A 17,122-nucleotide genomic window follows, 5' to 3' on the forward strand; every position below is an offset into this window, starting at 1 on the left:
AACTGAAATCATTGAAGACTTTGAGGGTTTCAGCAGAAGACCTGTCAACCACACCAGTTATATCAGTTTTTGCTGTTGAAAAGGTATTTTGTACTCTGTTGTTTGCTTCTAGAAGTCAGAGGTGGACAACAGTTTTTGACAAATTATTCTTTATTTAAGTCTTATGCACCAGAGAGAACAGTTCCAGAAAAAGCTCTTCAAGTTTTTATCTTTGGAATATCTGTTCTGCTTCCATATTATCTAATAACATATCATTAAACATTTCTTCAACACAAATTTCTTTAACCTTCATCATATTAGGTCAATAAAGGACCTTACAATATATTTCCATGACTTTTCCAAGCCATGGTGTATATATAAGTAGTTAACTTTGCATTACCACTAACCAATTCATTCTTAGCCAAAGCTTTTTGAATCAAAGTAATTGGAAGATAACTGTAGAAGATGTTACTAGAACAAATAACAAGGCTAATCTGGGTGGTAAATGTTGTTAAGGGTTGTCTTATCTTCAAACTCTCTGTTAATAACAAGCACATGGTTATTTAGTTGAAAACAGTTTTTATTCTGCTTTAAAATCTAAAGTTCAAATCAAGATTTTAAGGTATACAAGGCAAATGATAATATCAATACCATTTTATTTTTCTGCAATGTTACTGGTAGAATAGTAATAGGACTGGCTCGTGTCTTCCCTAAAGAACATTGTTTAGTTACAAGGAAAGTAAAACAGAACTATGTCAAACTTATACATTATTAAAGCGGCTATTTGCTTTCAGAATGTGTGTTGTATGTATATGTGTGTGTGTGTGTGTGTGTGTGTGTGTGTGAGAGAGAGAGAGAGAGAGAAAATTTGAGGAAAAATTTTTAGAAAGCAGGCTAGTAGAACTGGACTTGTTTATTTAAATGTTTATTACCTTTCTCTTCTGCTGGATTATATATGAATCAGACTTATGTCTATTTGATTCACCCACTCAATATCTAGTAATTCGCACAGTGCTGAGCATATAATATGTGCTCAAAAAATATTTGCTGAATTTAAGAATGATTTTGCTTACTTTTTACTCTTTCAAATTTGGGAACTCAGACTCAGAGAGAGCCTCTCTTCTCATTGAGACCAAGGTTTGGAAAACCTATCTTCTCCCTTGATAGAATTGCCAGTTGAAACCCAGGATACCTACTTAAGTTTGAATTTCAGATAAACAATAAATCTTTTACAAGTATTTCTCAAATACTGCAAATGCGTTCCATGAAGTATTGGAGCTATATTTATAAACAATTATTTGTAGTTTATCAAAATTCAAATTTCATTAGGAATCTTATATTCTTATTTGTTAAATCTGTCAACCATCCCTCTTGGGTAAGGAAGGAAGAAAGAACATTGGCTGACCCTTTCAATGAAGCTCCCTTGTCAATGTAGAGTTACACGTTATCAAAACTACTTGTGCCCTACTTAAGATGGAGTGGATGGAACAGGGCCAATAGAACAAGAATAATTCAAGAATATTTAGAGATAGTCCAAGTGTTAAGGCCACAGACTATCAGTTCTGAAAAGAGATACTTTTTTTAGGTGTTTGATGTGGACAGAGACAAGGTCAGAGTCAAAGACAGTAAGAAAAATTTGAGTTAGTAATAGATTGAAGCCATTGGGCTTCTGTAGCTCTTTTGTCTAACGGATATACCAAATCTGGCTTAAACAGAGATGGGACAGCAGGGGTTCTAGCAAAATTATTTCATTCTTTATCATCTAAAAAAAAGCTTCCAGTAAAAGAATTTGATGAACTAATTTTTATGCTTTACATTTTCCTGGGTTTGATTCCTACAAAAGAAAAGGATCTATAATAGTGGTATTTTAGGTAATAGTGACATTTTTAAGGTCATGTGCATTTCAAATTATTTATTTATTCATTCTTTGCTAACACATTAATCAGATATTTATTATATGCTAGACATATTCTGCACTTCAAAAATACGGCATTTGAGTTTACAATTTAGTCATAAAACAGACTAAATAAAATTATATCAGATTGGGATAAATGTGTTGAAGAAATAAACAGAATGGTATAAAGGTTAATAACTGGGTTTGCAGGTTGGGGAAGACAACTCTAGGTAAGGTGCTCCTGGAAAGCCTCTCTGAGGCGGTGCTATTTGCAGTGAGTCTTGAAGAATAAGCAGCTAGCCATGCAAATATCCTTAGGAAAATCGTGTTATGCACAGGAACATGTTCAAAAACTCTTTCCTTGGAAAGAGGTCATTGCCATTATTTTCATGAAAAGAAATGAGGCATGAGTGGTTAAAGAGTGGAAGATGAAATTGGCAAGGCAGGCAAGCCAGGCAAGCCAGGCAAGGACCTGATCATGGTTGGGCCTTATAAACCTTGCTGAGGAGTTTGATTACTTTTTCAAACTACTTTGGCGAAGATTTGAGAGGGTTAGAGGGTTAGAGGGTAGAGAAATAATGTGCTTTGATTTGCTTTTTAAAAAGATCATGCTTGCTGATGGGTGGAAAATAAATTGGGAGTAGAAAGAATAACAGTAGAAGTAGAAAGACCGCTAAACTTAGGAGGCCATTGTAGAAAATGATCTCACCAAAGGTAGTGTGACTTGGACTAGAGTGTTAGCAGTGAAGATGAAGTGGCTAGAATTGGTTACTTTGTAAGTAGAACTGATAATTTGCTAATGGATTTTTGGAGGTAAAATTGGAAAAAATATTAGGATTATAGAGATTCGGGAAAAGGAGGGGTGAAGGTTATATCCTATAGTTTTTGGCTTGAACAGTTTGGTAGATAGGGATATCATTTACTGATATAGAAAAGACTAGTTGGAAAACCAAGCTGAAGGAATAAAGAGATCCCTTTGAATATTTTAAGTGTGAGATGCCTTTTGTCATGCAAGAAGAAATGTCATGTAGGCCATTGCCTATATGAGTGAGGATCTCAGAAAACTTAGGGCTGGAGATATAAATTCGAATGTTATCTATATGTAAATAGTATCTTAAGCCTTGGAAATGAATGAGATTATTTAAAGACTATTGGTAAAGAAGAGAGGAGGACTGAAATCGGAAAGAGAAATTTGAATAAAAAATGGAATGATTGTGTAAAAATCATAAGAGTTTGGGTAAGAACAAAAACAGAGAAGCATTCACTCGATTTGTAACATGAAACTATTAAAGATTGATGAAGAGTGTCTTTGTAGTGGCAGGGTAGGAAGTCAGATTGGAATGGATGGAAGAATAAATAGGAGGTAACAGTGTGATTAATGAACTGGTAATACATTTTCTTTGAGATGTTTTGATGTAACAAGGACGAAAAATGCAAGGCAATAGCTGGAATGATATGTAGGGTCAACTGAGAATTTAAAAAAGGTGGAGGCAAAAGAACTTCAGCTAATATGGAGGAAGAAATTGATAATATAAAAAGGCAAGGAAGATTCATGTAGAAGCAAAGGCCCTTGAGAAGATGGGAGGAATATGTCCCAGAGCACAAGATTCTTCCAGTTTGTTCATTCAGAAAACATTTTTTTTTAACATCTACAATTAAACAGGTACTGGAATAGACACCTAAAGCACAAAGAAAATCTGTTACTCAGACATGATTCCAATCTAGGAGAAAAGATACACAATTAAAGAAAAAACATGTGAAGAAACAAGTTATGTAAGTTATATGAAGCCCTAAGAAAAACTAAAGATAACTTTATAAGGGACAGTGGAACCAACAATTTTGGCTTTCTGTGGATCTTTGAAATATGGCTATTTGCAACCTTACTTTTCCTGTATTTTATTAGAAGTAACTAATTGATGTTTCGCTTGGCCCCAGGACGCTGAAAACATTAGACATTAAAATATTAATTAAAAATGTGCTAATGAAAACAACAGAACTGAACATCATTCAGGGAAGATTTTTGAGGAAGGATAACAAGCATCCTAGATTCGACTGTTTTTGCAGTTCTAGTTTGTTGTGCCGAAACAACACCTTTCAACTTGAAAACTGCAAGATTCCTCCTACAGAATGCCTTTGAAATGATAGTTCATTTCTTTTCTTGTGCTTCCATATTATAAATGTCTATTTATTCCAGATTATTTTAGTAATTTCTCATTTCTTTGACCACAGGGAACAGCTATTTATTATGATTATCCCAAAGGAAAAAGTGTAGGCAGAGGGGGCACCTAAGCTCATTTTTCAGTGGTCAACGTCATTAGCATTAACCTTTTTAGACTGTCTGTCTCTGGTATTTGAAAAAGCTGAAAAAATGGTTTATCCGGGCAGAATTACAGTTTTGCTCTTTTGCCCTTATCACCCTTGACTCTTACCTATATTAATGGTGGAGATATGGCCTGATCATCTTTTAGATGGACAACTCAGCCTGAAATAGGCATTGCTCCTCTCACTGTCCCCTGAGTTTAAAGATCAGGCAGTCATTGGCCTAGCTGATAGAATATATCATTTTTTAATTGCTCCTGTTATAGCCTCCAAGAAAAGACCACTCATTAGCCTATTTTCAAATGAGTTACCTTCACTTCCTAATTTCCCAAAATGCCGTTCCAGTGGCACTTCTTCAGGGCTCTTCAAGACACACTTTATGGCCTCTCAGTTTTGTGGATTTGTACTCCATTATAAACAGTATTGATTAACTCAACACTGTGGTTAGCTGCTGGTCAACACATTAGAATACTTGGCCAAGAACAGGCTCCAGAGCCTTGTGGTCAAGGCCCCAGCTGCTTCTCTAGAGATATATTCAAGCCAGAGTCTCCAATGATTCTTTTGTCTTTACTGTGGTACATGGTGACTCTGGAAAATATGGAAAAATGATATGCTATTAACTATTTTGAGGGAATATATTACTGTGGCTTGGGCTCTGATAAAGCCACAATTATTAGCTGGGAGATAAGGAAATGATCATTTTATTAGCTGGGAGATGAGGAAGATATCGTTTTGCTGTCCTGCTTCCCATGATGTCCTGAGAATCAGCACACAGTAGGTAACTTGAACTGGGGGAATTGATTGTGTGTTGAATGTAACCTGTGGAATAGAAGACGCATTATGAATAACTTACCTGACCAGATGTATTGAATAATTTGTTCCATTTCCACCAGACTTCAAAAATTCTGTGCACCAGTTTTGATGTAATAGTACCAAAAGAAAACTTACGGTGCATAGTTGCCTTATATTATTCTCCATCCACGTTACAATTGTCGAACAATCATCAATGCTTTCTATAGGGCAATATCCAGCTCTACAGAGAGCTTAGGTCTTACAAGACAGAATGCTTCAAACTTCCTGCAGTAACAGAGCATCTTTTCAGATAACATTGAGATTTTCACATAATATAGTAGATAAATGTATTTCCATTATTGTTTCCCAGATTGTTTTCCCTCTCTCTTTTTCTAATATCCATGTCTATTTTCCAGATCTTTTGCCATTTAAAATTAATATAATTTTGATATGTAAGTACCCACAATTTTTTTGAATGACTTTATTATTATTTCCTAATATTTGTACATTTGAATAATCTCATCACTTTTAGATCTTTAATGAAGATGTGAAAAAAGACCCAATTTTAACCTCTGTAGACATCTTCCTAGTGTTCTACTATTTCTTTGATTATTACCTTATATTCCTATTAATGAAATTTTCAGTGGATATAAAAGTGCTCATTTCCAAACTAATTTGAATTAATTTTTCAAAGTATATGGCATGATATCATAACCTTAAAATTTCACAGCAGTTCCAAAAGTCTTAAACATTACTGTTAGTGATTATATAAATAACCTTTAATTTTGAATATCTGTTCTAGTTAAGCTGCTTTCTTAACTCTGAGAATCAACCGTTCATAAAGCAAATGTCAAGCTGAAATTAATATGTTTAGAAATAAGCAGCATGATGGTGAAGTTCAGTCATCAATAGCTAAATGCCATCCCGAAAGACTTCCTGCACCACGTGGATTTAAAAACCACCAAAAAGAAAAAACCACTGAGTTCCAATATTCTTAGTTTGTTTACCTTTCCTAGTTTAGGGATATGATGCTGTCTCATTGGGTCAGAGCAATTCTTTTTTTTTCTAAATTATAAGCCCATATATGTACAAGTCATTCAATCTAAAACATATGCCATTTTTATACTTGATAAGTTATAAATGTATACTTCTTAGCTCAGTGTTTAATGTAGGGATCCAGTACGGTCAGGGAGGTCTATCACTTCCACTAGTAAAACTATACTCTTTTGTATGAAGTGCCAGGAATAATACAGAAATAATAATAATAAATTTTACTAATTTTAAGTCTTTGTTTTTTTACTCTGTGGGCAGATATGTGTTCTATTTTACTGTTACTACGGACGTAGGCTGCATTTGAGCCAAAAGAATGTTGGTAAAAATGCTCTCTTGATACTTTAAACAATGATTTAAAAAAATGATTAAAAATCATATGTATTTTAATTCCCCTTCCCGTCTCTTTAATCTGTTCCTCAGTAATTTGATTTCATGTTCATATGTTCTAGAAACGTATTTGTCTTCAGGAGTGAAGTCGGCCGGGCGCGGTGGCTCACACCTGTAATCCCAGCACTTTGGGAGGCCAAGGCGGGTGGATCACGAGGTCAAGAGATCGAGACCACCTGGTCAACATGGTGAAACCCCGTCTCTACTAAAAATACAAAAAATTAGCTGGGCATGGCGGCGCGTGCCTGTAATCCCAGCTACTCAGGAGGCTGAGGCAGGAGAATTGCCTGAACCCAGGAGGCGGAGGTTGCGGTGAGCCGAGATCGCGCCATTGCACTCCAGCTTGGGTAACAAGAGCGAAACTCCGTTTCAAAAAAAAAAAAAGGAGTGAAGTCAGCCATGCATTCTGTCATAATGAAGAAGACAAAATGTTAGCCTCCAAATCTAGGTGTGGCTGAATGAAAGAGTAATTCTCCTCTCTAATCCTGGAAGACAGAAGCCTTGTAGATCAACTACTTTAAAATCGAAGTTTTCCTTAGTGAAGGTTCTTTAATTTTCACTGGTTTATAAATAATAATCTAATATAGCTATATAGAAACGTGTTTTGAAATAAATTTATATGGAGTGTTTAAAAGGAACCATTTTACTTGAAGCTATGGGTGTTTTACTAAACACAAAACAAATACTGGTTAAGAAGTATACTCAGTTTTGCTAAATATCCAAATCTCTCTCTGGGTTAAAATGAGATTGACCTTGCTATAAGAGCAGAATTTTGGATATATCTCTCTTTGTCTGTCTGTGTGTCTCCCTGTCATTTATCTGTTTATTTGTGTGCTACCTCTTTGGTCAAGAACCACCATAATTAGTTTTTAAGTAAATATTGGATGCAGGCAGTTGCTTGGTTTATCTCTTCTGTTCAGGCAAACATCTTTGTTAAACTCCTTAACTGTCTTAAGAGGATATAACGTCTAGCCTCAAATCTAAAATCTACATCAAAATCAACATTTAGAGTAGACATACTATAAGTACTTGTCAGAATGTAATCTTAACTATTGTTCAGCACCTTTCTAAAAGTCAGTTGAGAGAAATGATAGAGGGAAGATTGCTTAAATGCTGTAAAGTCTACTAAATCAGTAATTATCAAGAGGGACATATATATTCCCTGTATTCTTCAGAGTAAGGGTAGCTTTGCTGTAATAACAAAGGACCCGAATTCTCGGAGCTTAAGAGTTTCAAATTTCTCATGTATGCAAGAAATACAAGTCTGACATTGGTGGTTTATGACTTTGCTTCCACATCTTTTTCACTCTATGACCTGGTGAAACAGAGCAACCTCTATTTTGAGCATTTCAGTTATCATGGTATAGATAAGAGAGATGTGGAAAACAACACAATGACTGTTAACGCTCATGTCCACGAACACCACGTATCATTTCTGTTCACCTTTTATTGGCCAAAGCAAGTCACCTGGGCATTTTTCAGTTCTATACTGTGGGATATATAATCCTCCCCCAGAGAGGGTTACTACAGGAGGAAAAATCAGAATATTTTCTAAAGGGCAGCATAATTTCCTACATGACCCTGTGGGGGCATATCTCCTGAGAAGCAGAGGATGTATTTTTCAATAGTTAAGTCATCCGCTTGAATCTGATATGCTCCACAAGGTGAGCGTGGCCCTATGCCAGTATGCGGAGAATTCGGATATTACTGATCTACTGCTCTTGATAGTTATGTAATTCCTATCTGTTGATTTTGAGCAGGAAGAACAAGGAGTATTTTACTATGCTAGGTATATTAGTTGTAATCACTTGGTGAATTAGTCCAAAATAAGAATTTACACTTAAAATATCTGCCTGAACATGGCATATGTCATATATACTCATATTCCAATGGTCAGAGCAAGAGATGTAACCAAGCTCAGTTAAATGGAGCAGGAATATACAGTAGTTTTATGGTGAAGAAGGAAGTGAGTAATTGTCAAAAATAAATCTATTACACTGTCTTTAGCTCAGTATTTCTCTTGTCAACTCTTGATTACTTATCAAAGAAAGGGTAAGCATGGTACTTCTAGTTTCTCACAAATATGTATTCAACAAATATTTGCTAATGTGTGCTAGAAGGCTTACTACAAATACGTAAGCTGCATAATTCATTCAATCCATGAAAATTCAAAGATCGTGTGTATAGACACTGTATAATTTTAGGGATATTGATTTTCATTGTGCGTCTCTTTAGATAGTCCTTCCTTCATTTGGGAAGAAATCATATTTACCATAGTTTGAGTTGAACAACTTACAGTTTTGTTGGGAGCTGTTTCTTTTTGGTAACTTTTCATATACAAAGAGAAAAAGAGTATAGATTTTGGAGTCAAACAAATCTGATGTGACATTCTAGCTCTACTGCATTTTAGCTCGTGACAGTCCTCTTCAAGCTTCCATTTTGTCACCTAGGAATTGGGTGAAATACTTAAAGTCATTGAGTTGTTAAGATAGAAAGAGCTTAGTTATGGGATACCTGGCATATTGTAGCAAGCACTTAACATGCGCTAGTTTCTCTTCCCCTCTAAAGTTACACAGCTGGTAGAGTAGACAGAATTGGCTATCTTTGTGGGGAACATGTTGAGACATTGACATAGTTGTACTAGTACCACCCACTGTGATAAAAAGCTTGCAAAACTTTGAAAGTGTCAAATTTCCTTCTTCCTACTCACAGAAATTGATTTAGAGAAAATTTACATCTCTTTTAAAATTGTCTTTCTGACATCCTAGAGGAAGAAGTAATTTAGTAGAAAACTATGAGTTTTTCTACAACGTTGAGGAACGCAGCAGATAATGTAGATGGATCGTCTTTTGCATTGTGGCCCCCTAAGAAAAATGATAGTAGATAATCACTAAGGTAGTTTTCAACTCTGTGATTCCATGGAAAGAATATATTTATATGTGTGTGTATGCATATATATAAATACTGTGTATATTTAGATTTATATGTATGTATACAGTTTTTAATTAGTAAATATAAATATAAAGCAGTAAATATAAAGCCAGATTAAACCAAGTAGAAGCCATTGTTACTGATTCACCCTTTGTTATGATGAAGGCTGTTTCACCTCATCCTTTGATTGCTAACTTAGACAGTACTGATCACCCAGAATTGTCATCTTCAACCTCTAAGACCTACCATTTATTCTTTCATTAAATGATGATTTACCAATATTCAAACTATTTTGAGAACTGAGGTACATCCTTGAGGAAGAGGCAGGCCTTGCTGTAATTCTGAATTCTGTTCCTCTGTTTCAAAATGTCAAGCCCTATGAAAGTTGGGCTTGACAAAAATCAAGTTCTAATGCCGAGCCCAATAGAACGTTAAAAAATTCCCAATTTCTGCTTCTTTACCAAATTATAGAATTATAACACACCTACCTCTTATGCTATCTACTAGCTCTTAAGGATCTTAGAATTTTAGTTTCTCCCAGAGAGACTCTAAAATGAAATAATTTTCTTTGAGATAGTTTGGAGAACAGAGGTAGAAAATGAATGACGTTTTTATTTCTCTGCTTTGCTGAAACAGGAAATGGGGACATTTCTTGAAGAGGTGATATCGTTGCTTCAACTACTGAATCAAGTATAATATTCAGGGTAGCAGTTGTGTGTGGGAAAACACTGAAGAGTTTGCTCTGTACAGCTATTTATGTTCTCTAAGCTTAGTGATTGAGACAGTAGATATAGGAGGATTATAGAAAAGCAGGCATAATTGGCATTGACAGTTTTTGCTTGGGCAAATCCCTTGGTGTAATAAGGATTTCTTGTCTCTCCCTGCAAAGGTATGAAAATGAGAGAACAGAATTTTGCTTATACATTTCCAGCAAGCAGACTTGAGAAATCCTGTGGCTTTGCAGTGGTTTATGGGAAGAGCACAATTTATCTAGACAAGGGGAGAAGGGAAGAGTGGAAAAGAGAAAGAACAAATCAGTCAGGGTCAGTGTAGATCTACATTCTGAAAAGATGGGGCCATTTTTGTTCCAGATTTTAGTAGATCTACTAGTTACTGAGATTGTCCCATGAGTCTCCTCTTGAAATGTCAGAACACTCAGACAAAAACTGACCAGGAAAGGGAGGAGAGAAAATGTGGCCTCCTACTGCTACAAAGTGAAGATGGAACTGCTGCAGATAGCTCAACCTCTCAGGCCAAAGGCCAGGTGTGAGTCCCTCCTTCTTCACAAATTAAAACCTAGAGCAGCAGCAGCTGAAACCACTTATTCAGACCATCAGCTTCCAACACAGAACTTGCTTTTGACTTTATAAAAAGTCCAGTGGCAAGATGAGCAGAACTGGGAAGGCTGAAGGAGAACTGTGCCTTCTGTGACACGTTTAAATGTAAAGGATCTCTGGAGGAAATAAAGTTTATAAAGTTCTTAAAGCTTAAATATTTTGTCATGTAGGATTTGGCTTTGAACTTTTGATGTAAGTCCTTTTTTACACTCTTTTCTATTTCTTTTCTTTATAAATTCTTCTCCCATTCTCATATTTTTATTCTCTTGTTGCTGAACTCTTCAGCTCTGGGTAAACCACTACTAGCCCTTAAGGCTCCTAAAATCTTAGAATTTTAGTTGCTCCCTGAGGGAGTCCAAAATGAAATCATTTTCTTTGAGAGGGTTTGGAGAACAGGAGCAGAAAATGAATGACACTTGTATTTCTCTGCCTTGCTCTGAAGGAATCCTCCAAACTTTATACATTTTAGGGATAGAACATGTTGGTAACAGTTGTCATTCAGAAAGCAGAGCTCTGCTTTAGATCCTATAGAGAACGTGTAACAGATGAAGTACTTAGGCATTGCAGCACAGAAAAAAGCAGTATACAATGATGGGATTGTGGAGCATTGCACTTTATAGAGCTCATTGTGCATCATGTGCCTGAGATATCCTTGCCACCACAATTGTTGGGCTCTGAGAGGTGGCAAGGGGTACAGAGGGGGTGGAGATGGGCATCCTGTTGCTGGCTAGAACTTGAACACACAATGCACAGACCTGACCGTCCATACTCTTCTCTGCCATGCCATTAAAACCTAATTCTAAATTCCACTTTCCAGGAAACCTTCCATTTTTAATGCTACTTTATTCTGAAAAAAATTAATCACACATTTCTTTCATGTGGTTGTGCTCTCCTGATAGCATGATCACTTGTACCCATTTATACATTGCTTTGAGAACTTTTCACTTTTTTCATTTTTATTTCTTTGCTGTATATGTGCTATGGTTAACCAGTTGTTTTGTTCCTTTCTACAGGTAGGAACCATGTCTCTGATTTGTCTTGTCTCCCTCCTGTTGTCTAGACAGTGTCCAGCACCACAAAGTTGATGATTGAATGATAAGCAGGAATATTCAATCTCAAGAAAAATGACAAGGAGACTTTTGTTGGCAGGATCTCATAATGAGTTCATATATTGTCCAGATGGTCTGAGTATTATAGATTCCCTTTCAAAAGGAGACATTGACTTCTTTTTCAGCATTTGAACTATATAAAGAAACAAGAGAGTAGGGGGAATGTGGAGAGAGGAGAGAATGAGGAAAGTGTTCCTAATCCATCTCTTTCTATGTTTAAACCGCTTTTTGCAATGCCGTGGCTACACAACTCTGAAGCCCTTATTTCTCTTTTTATTCTGATACAATAAGATATGTAAAGAAATGGCCTATTTATTATTTGTTTCTTTATTCTAAAAAGATACATGTGCAGAACGTGCAAGTTTGTTACATAGGTATACATGTGCCATGGTGGTTTGCTGCACCTATTGACCCATCCTTAAAGTTCCCTCCCTTCCACCCCACCCCCAAGCAGGCTTTGGAATGTGGTGTTCCCCTCTCTGTGTCCGTGTGTCCTCAATGTCCAACTCCTACTTATGAGTGAGAACATGTGGTGTTTGGTTTTCTGTTCCTATGTTAGTTTGCTGAGGATCATGGCTTCCAGCTTCATCCATATCCTTGCAAAGGACATGATCTCATTCCTTTTTATGGCTGCGTAGTATTCCATGGTGTACGTGTACCACATTTTCTTTATTCAGTCTATCATTAATAATCATTTGGGTTGGTTCCATGTCTTTGCTATTGGAAATAGTGCTGCAGTCAACATACATGTTCATGTGTAATCCTTTGGGTATATACCCATAATGGGATTGCTGGATCAAATGGTATTTTTGATTCTAGATCCTTGAGGAATAGCCATACTGTCTTCCACAATGGCTGAACAAATTTACATTCCCACCAACAGTGTAAAAGTGTTCCTATTTCTCTATATCCTCTCCAGTATCTGTTGTTTTCTGACTTTTAAATAATTGCCATTCTGACTGGCATGAGATGGTTATCTCCTTGTGGTTCTGATTTGCATTTCTCAGATCAGTGATGTTTGGCTTTTTTTTCACATTTGTTGGCCATGTAAATGTCATCTTTTGAGAAGTGTCTGTTCATATCCTTTGCCCAATATTGATATTTTTTTTCTGTAAATATGTTTAAGTACCTTGTAAATTCTGAATATTACAAGTTTATCAGATGGATAGATTGCAAAAATTTTCTCCCGTTCTGTAGGTTGCCTGTTCACACTGATGAAAGTTTGTTTTCCTGTCTAGAAGCTCTTTAGTTTAATTAGATTCCATTTGTCAATTTTGGCTTTTGTTGCAATTGCTTTTGGCCTTTGTGTCGTGAAGGCTTTGCCCATGCTTATTTCCTGAATGGTATTGCCTAGGTTTTCTTCTAGGGTTTTTATGGTTTTGGGTTTTACATTTAAATCTTTGCTCCATCTTGAGTAAATTTTTGTATAAGGTTTAAGAAATGGATCCACTTTCAGTTTTCTGCCTACGGCTAGCCAGTTTTCCCAGCACCATTTACTGAATAGGAGATCCTTTCCCCATTGCTTGTTTTTGTCAGGTTTGTCAAAAATCAGATGGTTATACTTGTGTGACATTATTCCCGAGGCCTCTGTTCTGTTCCATTGGTCTATATATTGGTTTTTGTACCAGTACCATATTGTTTCGGGTACTGTAGCCTTGTAGTATACTTTGAAGTCAGGTAGCCTCATGCCTCCAATTTTGCTCTCTTTGCTTAGGATTGTCTTGGCTATATGGGGTCTTCTTTGATTCCATATGAAATTTAGATTAGTTTTTTCTAATCTGTGAAGAATGTCAAAGGCAGTTTGATGGGAATAGCATTGAATCTATAAGTTACTTTGGGCAGTATGATCATTTTCACAATACTGATTCTTCCTATCCATGAGGATGGAAAATTTTTCCATTTGTTTGTGTCTTCTCTTATTTCCTTGAGCAATGGTTTGTAGTTTTCCTTAAAGAGGTCCTTCACATCCATCATTAGCTGTATTCCTAGGTATTTTATTCTCTTTGTAGTGATTGTGAATGGGATTTCATTCATGATTTGGCTTTCAGCTTGCTTTTTATTGGTATAAAGGAATGCTTGTGGCTTTTGCACATTGATTTTGTATCCTGAGACTTTGCTGAAGTTGCTTGTTAGTTAGAGAAGTTTTCGGGCTGAGATGATGAGGTTTTCTAAATATAAAATCATGTCATCTGCAAACAGACCTTGACTTCCTCTTTTCCTATTTTAATATCTTTTGTTTCTTTCTCTTGCCTGATTACCCTGGACAAACTTCCAATACTGTGTTGAATAGGAGTGGTAAGAGAGGGCATTCTTATCTTGTGCTGGTTTTTAATGGGAATGCTTCCAGCTTTTGCTCATCCAATATGTTATTGGCTATGGGTTTGTCATAAATAGCTCTTATTATTTTGAGATATGGTCCATCAGTACCTCGTTTTTGGAGAGGTTTTAACATGAGGGAATACTGAATTTTATCAAAGGCCTTTTCTGCATCTATTGAGATAATCATATGGTTTTTGTCATTGGTTGTTTTCATGTGATGGATTACATTTATTGATTTGCATATGTTGAAACAGCCTTACATCCCTGGGAGGAAGCCAACTTGATTGTGGTGGATAAGCTTTTTGATGTGTTGCTGGATTTGGTTTGTCAGTATTTTATTGAGAATTTTCCCATCAGTCTTCATCAGAGATATCATTTGATTCACTCCTTTGCCTGTCCTGAAATTTTCTTTTTTGTCGTGCCTCCTCCCAGTTTTGGTATAAAAATGATGCTGGCTTCATAAAATGAGTTAGGGAGGAATCCCTCCTTTTGAATTGTTTGGAATAGTTTCAGAAGGAATGGTACCAGCTCCTCTTTGTATTTCTGGTAGAATTCAGCTGTGAATCCATCTGTTCCTGGACTTTTCTGGTTGGTAGGCTATACATTACTGCCTCAATTTCAGAACTTTTCATTGGTCTTTTCAAGGATTCAACAACTTCTTGGTTTAGTATTGGTAGGGTGTATGCATCCAGAAATTTATCCATTTCTTTTAGAGATTCTATTTTACTTGCATAGAGGTGATTACCATATTCTATGATGGTAGTTTGTATTTTTGTGGGGTCAATGGTGATATTCCTTTTATCATTTTTTATTGTGTCTATCTGATTCTTCTCTCTCCTTCATTAGCCTAGCTAGCAGTCTATTTTGTTATTTTATTATTATTTTTTAAAAAAACACCTCCTGGATTCATTGATTTTTTTGGAGGGTTTTTTTTGTGTCTCTATCCACTTCAGTTCTTCTCTGATCTTAGTTATTTCTTGTCTTCTGCTAGCTTTTGGATTACTTGGCTCTTGCTTCTCTAGCTCTTTTAATTGTGATGTTAGGGTGTTGATTTAAGATCTTTATCACTTTTGATGTGAGCATATAGTGCTATAAATTTTCCTCTTAACACTTCTTTAGCTGTGTCTCAGAGATTCTGGTATGTTGTATCTTTGTTCTATCTGGTTTCAAAGAACTTCCTGATTTCTGCCTTAATTTCATTATTTAGCCAGGAGTCATTCAGGAGCAGGTTGTTGAATTTCCATGAAATTGTGTGGTTTTGAGTGAGTTTCTTAATCTTTAATTCTAATTTGACTGCACTGTGGTCTGAAACACTGTTACGATTTCAGTTCTTTTGCATTTGCTGAAGAGTGTTTTACTTCCAATTATGTGGTCAGTTTTAGGATAAGTGCCAGGTGGCCCTAAGAAGAAGAAATATTCTGTTGATTTGGGACAGAGAGTTCTGTAGACATCTACTAGGTCCACTTGATGAAGAGCTGACTTCAAATCCTGAATATCCTTGGTAATTTTCTGTCTCGATCTACCTAATACTGACAATGGGGTGTTAAAGTCTATCACTATTATTGTGCGGGAGTCTAAGTCTCTTTGCAGGTCTCTAAGAACTTGTTTTATGAATCTGGGTCCTCCTGTATTGGGTGCATATATATTCAGAATATTAGTTCTTCTTGTGGAATTGTTCACTTTTCATTATGAAACATCCTTCTTTGCCATTTTTGATCTTTGTTGGTTTAAATTCTGTTTTGTCAGAGACTAGGATTGCAACCCCTGGTTTCTTTTGCTTTCCATTTTCTCAGTAAATTTTTCTTCATCCCTTACTTTGGCCTGTGTGTGTCTTTGGATGTAAGATGGGTCATTTGAATACAGCACACCAGCACACTGATGGGTCTTGATTCTTTATCCAATTTGCCAGTCTGTGTCTTCTATTTGGGGAATTTAGCTCATTTACATTTAAGGTTAGTATTGTTGTTTGTGAATTTGATCCTGTCGTCATGATGCTATTTGGTTGTTTTGCACACCAGTTGATACGGTTTCTTCATAGTGTCATTGGTCTTTATATTTTGGTGTGTTTTTGCAGTGGCCGGTACTGGTTTTTCCTTTCCATATTCAGTGCTTCTTTCAGGAGCTCTTTCAGGGAAGGCCTGGTGGTAATGAAATTCCTTCACATTTGCTTGTTTGTAAAGGATTTTATTTCTCCTTTGCTTATGAAGCTTAGTTTGGCTGGATATGAGATTCTGGGTTTAAAATTATTTTCTTTAAGAATGTTGAATATTGGCCCCCATTTTCTTGTGGCTTATAGAGTTTCTGCTGAGAGGTCAACTGTTAGTCTGATGGGCTTCCCTTTGTAGGTGACCTGGCCTTTCTCTCCAGCTGCTCTTAACAGTTTTTCCTTCATTTTGACCTTGGAGACTCTGATGATTATATTTCTTGGGATTGATCTTCTTGTAGAGTATCTTAATGATGTTCTCTGTATTTCCTGAATCTGCATGTGGCCTGCCTTGCTAGGTTGGGGAAGTTCTCCTGGGTAATATCCTCAAGTGTGTTTTCCAGCTTGTTTCTGTTCTCCCTGTCTCCTTCTGGTACTCCAATCAATCATGTTTGGTCTTTTTATGATGCCCTATATTTCTTGGAGGCTTTGTTTATCCTTTTTCATTCTTTTTTCCCTATTCTTGTCTATATGTCTTATTTCAGTAAGGTCGTCTTCAAACTCTGTTATCCTTTCTTCCACTTGGTCATTTCAGCTGTTGATACTTGTGTATGCTTCACAAAGTTCTCGTGCAGTGTATTTCAGCTCCATCAAGTGGTTTATGTTCCTCTCTAAACTGGTTATTCTAGTTAGTGCTTCCTCTAACCCTTTATCAAGGTTCTTAGTTTCTTTGCATTGTGTTAGAACGTGTTCCTTTAGCACATCATAGTTTTTTAATTACCCATCTTGTGAAGTCTACTTCTGTCAATTCATCCATCTGATCTTCTGCCCAGTTCTGGACACTTGATGGAGAGATGTT

Source organism: Aotus nancymaae, unplaced genomic scaffold (assembly GCF_030222135.1).
Source record: "Aotus nancymaae isolate 86718 unplaced genomic scaffold, 86718_ANA_hifiasm-v0.15.2.pri h1tg000025l, whole genome shotgun sequence".
NCBI classification, from domain to species: Eukaryota; Metazoa; Chordata; class Mammalia; order Primates; family Aotidae; genus Aotus; species Aotus nancymaae.